The sequence below is a fragment of the Watersipora subatra genome, chromosome 6, assembly GCF_963576615.1.
Source record: "Watersipora subatra chromosome 6, tzWatSuba1.1, whole genome shotgun sequence".
Taxonomy (NCBI): Eukaryota; Metazoa; Bryozoa; class Gymnolaemata; order Cheilostomatida; family Watersiporidae; genus Watersipora; species Watersipora subatra.
This window is the reverse complement of record NC_088713.1, coordinates 6,929,154-6,934,409: the sequence shown is the minus strand read 5'-3', so window position 1 is coordinate 6,934,409 and position 5,256 is coordinate 6,929,154. Positions and strand designations below refer to the sequence as shown.

General features: G+C 38.2%; 1 long non-coding RNA gene across 1 annotated transcript; it reads right to left on the bottom strand.

Moving 5' to 3' along the window:
- Positions 1-391: 391 nt before the first annotated feature.
- On the bottom strand, positions 392-4,000 carry LOC137398915 (uncharacterized). Its single transcript, XR_010979056.1, has 4 exons — positions 3,912-4,000; positions 1,508-1,636; positions 1,194-1,289; positions 392-795 (listed from the first exon to the last, which is right to left on the bottom strand). It is a non-coding gene; the product is annotated as an uncharacterized lncRNA (long non-coding RNA).
- Between the last annotated feature and the right edge of the window lie 1,256 nt (positions 4,001-5,256).

Sequence of the window (5,256 nt, the reverse complement as noted above, 5' to 3'; positions counted from 1 at the left end):
TTAGCCCAATTAATGGAGTCGTGACAGCAGTCAGGTTTATGCAATTTATATAAACCGTCAATTTTAATCTGAAGGATTTTTTCATGAAAGAACTTTTAAGTTTTATTTAGTTTGATCAGGAACCTGACTCTATATTGCTAGGTATGAGAGAATATCTTGCATTCTATAACTAATGGTGCACTCCTTGACATAGCCTCATGTCATCAACAAACTCCTCATCGTTTATGAAACTAATGGCTATTTTAATACCAAGGAGGTTAGTCTTGTTCATCTTTTATGCCATCATTGCTGCCTTATATACAAGAGTCATATTAATTTTCAAATAATGTATTTAGTTATATACTGTGGTTGTATAAGAAAGTCTAACAGTACAATATATACAGAGGGAGAGATAAGGTTGAAAGGATAAGTACATTTAATCAAGAATAATAAAATCCAAGCAGGGTGTATTACAATACAGAGAACAATATCATGTGATCACTTTGATGATGCTTGTCTGGAAGAGCTCCTCCGTGTACTTATATACTGTAGGCCTGCCCCTCTTGCTCGAGGCCCAACTGGTCATTTCCCTTTGAGCTGACATTTAGTTTGACCAGTTTAGATTGTACATCAAATTGTAGACCACATTGTACTTCACCCAGCATATTGAGTGTCTGTCTGGGTAGATTCCCAGCTGGTGGCTGTCACACTATTAACTGTCAGGATCGTAATATTGATTGCCTGTCAAATTTGTATCACCTGGAGTCTGTAGGTACCTAGCAAATTGTTCAAGGTTCCGCTGCGTAGCAGCCAAATCTGAATAAACAGACAATTCTCATTATGGTTAATATATAAATAAGGATTAATTTTACTGGTGATTAGGAAGATATCAATGACAAACCTCTATCAATCCGCTAAAGGCAGTCTAAAAGTCAAACTGCTGCCATTTTGATTGATCATCATGAGCTTATGCAGTAAATTCTCACATACTATGTAACTCAATCAGCATCAACATCCACATGAAGTTACCAAGAGTGAGCCATGATTGATTACAACAGCTTTATAGAATCAGACCTTCAGAGTAATACCACAGCTTGTACAATATATACTAATAGCATGTCATTTATAGGCTACTAACATTTTGTGATACTAGAGACTCAAGAAATGAGGTGGAGAGTAAATAATTGTATAGGGCTTATAAAGAATATAAGTACCTGCTCTCAACTGTCTAGCCTATTTCTGTACTAATGACAACGTTCTCTCTGTGTCTTCTTGTAGTTTGGTTACTTGCTGTGTAGCCTTAACCAATGCTACAAAAAGTGAATGTAAAAAACCTTCTGTTACATGTACCACACTGTTAATGCTTGTATTTGACAATCCAAAAGAAGATGAACATATTTGCGCTTAGATGTAACTAGATCTGCCTACCCTGACTCCGATATGCATTGTTAATTACAGAAATAACTGGCTTTTCTTCCTGGGTACTATCCTAACAATAGATTACTAAGACAATAACATAGGAAATTACCTTCTTCTTGCTGATTAGTATGTTTCTGTAGAGCACAGAGTTTCTGGTCACTTTCTCTCTGTAAAGCGGCGAGCTTCTGGTCACTTTCTTTTTGCAGTGTTTTTATCTGTTGTCTGGCGTCATCCAATGCTACAACAGAGTCAAAAAATACCATGCTGATAGATATGCAACAACTTTACTGCTTGCATTTAACAATCACAGCAGCTGCCATACACATAGATGCTTAGATGCACCTTAGCACATTTACATGCTAACAAGGAATTGATATATGCATATATGCATTGTCGATTACAAATAGAACTGAATAATTTAGAAGCGACAGAGGCGGATATGATAGTGTTAAGGCTGAGGGGTGCAGAAGCAGGAACATATGTAGAAGCATAGTGGCAAAGGGGCGTAAAGGCGTGCAGTAAAGCAAACGCCTAGAAGAAGATCCCAGCTAGTCTGGCAGGCGTGGGTGGCTGAGCTCAGACATAAGCCTCAAAACTTGACTCGATCAGGCAAACAAGCAAGCTGGTAGGCATGCACACAGGCTTTCCAGCGCTAGCAGGCAGACTCAGTATGAATGTGATCAATGTGAGTACTCGATGGCCAATGCAGGTGATTGTTGTATACTTGACAAAAAAATGAGGTTATTGTAAAATGGCTCAAACGGGCTGATACACAGAAGTGAGCAGGTAGTCGTAGACAAGCAAGCAAACACAAACAAGTGCAGGCAGGCAGCTACATAGATTGGGGAGAGCGTGACCAAGCCGAGTCAGTAGGCGGTAGTGAAGAGTACCCCTTGTTTATTCAGCAGCCAAAATGGACCATTATTGTTGTCTGGGCAGAGAAACTTCGGCATCACTATTGATTTGGCGTAAGCAGTCAAGCAGGCTGGCTGGTGATCTTGCGCACATGCAGGCAGAGACAGGCAGGCAGACTCTGAGTAGAGTACTCAGCGGTAAAATTGTGCAATTGTTCTCTATTTAAAGGCGAAACCGTATGAATCATGCAAGCAGACCGCTTGCAAGCAGACTTGCAAGCAACTGGCGCAAGTGGCTTCTCAGCTTGGGGCATTTTTAGAAGGCGAGGTTGCGTACTGTTAATATTTTCGTCTGCTCAGCTAGCTGAATGTTGCCAATTTGCTTGAACTTTTTGCGAGGCGAGACTTGCGCTCTCGCAGGTTGTTCGCTTGATGAAGATTTGATTGACGAAGGTTTAATATACCCTCTTTAATTTGAAAGCAAGCTGCTCTCCTTGGCTAAATAGCAACTGGCCACTAGATGAGTTGGAGTAGCACCTAGTGCGCCATGCGTAGAAGGTGTCGTCAATTGCTCAGACAAATTGTAATTTTTTTTAATTTTGTGTTTTTTGCTAGCCAAGCCAAACATGGCACAATACCAGATGCGTGGTATTGATAAAAAAATTTCATTTCACATCTACAGGTGTTAATAGAAGATAGGTTAGATGCATCGGGTAAAAATCAATTTTTGTGTTATTTCGTAAGCCAAAGCTCAACATCAAACTAGTTTTCCTAATACACCTGTCATGGAAAATGGAACCACATATTGTCTTATAGTTCTTAACAATGGCAAACCAACTATGCTAATTTTAATCTTCATAGCAGAGATTATTATCATTATAGATTTGAAACCTGAATATTGAAGCATGAGGTTGCTACAACATGTATTTTAGCCTGTCATCTGGTTCACTACTAAACATGACAAAGGATGGAGTCATGTTATGTTAAGAGTTTTAATTATTTAAACAATTAAAATGCTGTGAATATTTTATAACAGTGTATAAGATAGTGGTAATACATAATACTTTTTTCAAAAACTACTGCATAGATGATTAGCTATTCATAAAAAGAACTGAAATGTTTTACCTCAGACTTCAGCATAAAGGAATGACTCACTAGTCTCCCATCACAAGCAATCATTATAGTATCATTACTCTTGTATTTTGTTAGAAATTCGTTTGATGTTCTATACAATGCTCGGTTAATAAAATACTATTTGTAGTTGATAAAGAGTAAAAATATCTTGTAATGTGGAACACAAGAGCTAAGCTACTGAGTCTGCCACAAGGAGTTGATATTTAAAAAGTTGCTAAAATCATCTCAATCCTACCACTACCAGTTTTGAATATTAATATTAATATAATTACTCAGACTATAAACTGTTCATCTGGAGGCTGGAGAAAAGCAGCACTTTTTCTATGCAAGACTCAGTGAGTTTACAAAAAAATAAAGATGCAATTCTCAAGGGTATTTTCCAGGGTTCAAAAGTAAATGTATACACTGAATGAATTACTAGCATTTAATTTAGATTTTCAGTAGAAAAATGCTGAGACTGGCAAGGAGTTTAGCAGTAGAACAGTTCAGGTGAATAGCTGTTATCAGACTGTATAGCAATCCTACCTTCTATTACGGATGGCTTCTTCCATTTCTTTAAGAGCTCTGACGACTCCTTCTTCTCCCTATACTCAGCCTCTTCCACTGGAGTTCTGTCGTCACTATTCTTTAGGTTGAGAAGTGAAGATGCAGTCACTAAAGACACGGATCTTAACATGACCTTCAAAGTACTTGTATGTCCATAGTATGCTGCCTTGTGTAGTGGAGTATAAAGGTTGTCATTTGGTATGTTTAATAGGGAGTCTCTCTGTAGCAAGGAGAAGCTGTAGAGGAGAGACTTTACACATTTGCTGCTTCCCCACTCTGCAGCCAGAGCTATAGCTGTGTTATTATATTTATCTTTTTCAGTTACAAACTCGTACTTCCTCTCATCACTCACGGCGTCCATCAGTAACTCTACACACACACTGTTTTTCCACATTGCAGCAATGTGTAAAACTGTCCATCCATCTTTTTTGGTCCAGAGCAACTCGTCTGCTGTTTTTCTGATAGGTGAGAGTAGCAGCTGACAAATTTCTGTGTGGCCTTTTTCTGCAGCTATCATCACAGCTGTGTATGAGTCATCTTTGATAGTAACCAGTAGCTTTAGTAAGTCAGCTGGTTTTAGTGTTTTTACAGCTGCCCTCAATGCACTATTATCTATATTTCTATCTCTAACATAATCCTTCAGTAAATCTTCCATCGTCAACTGTAAAATATGTACGGCACCCTATTTGCTGCTGCATACACTAAAATATGATAGAGAAATAGTACAAAATGTGTCTCAACTGCTGACTTGGAAAGCTGCCAACCATAACAGAGTGGCTACAGGTAAAGTCTGGATATTTAGAGAGTATAAAAAGAAGCCGGGTATGTCATACTCTGGCAGAGCTGCGCAACATGAAACATCTGCAGTAGCAAGTATTGGCCTTGTCTGATTATGACTGAGGAATGAGACCAGAGCTTACTGACCTTAAATTAACCTCTTTACACGACAGACTTTATTAGTATCCTCAGGGTAGAGAGTCGTAGAAGGTGTAGAGACCAATTATAGAGTATTATTACCAATAATAAAGTAGATGAGTAGAGACACTGAGTCAGTGTTATAATCACACTGACTCGGTGTCTCTGCTCATCTACTTCATTATTGTCAGTAAGTACGATACCAAAAGATGCTAATATAATATATAAGCTATACTTACCTGTTGCTATTTTTTTGTCCCTGCTCTGACTACTACGGGCTTCTTTATTGCTTGTAGCTAGTTATAATAATTTTATCTGCTTCCTAATTGGCTGAGCTGAATAATAGTTATTAAAACAGTGATTCATGATGAGGTTATCAGATATTGAATAAAAAACAGGAGCTAACTGT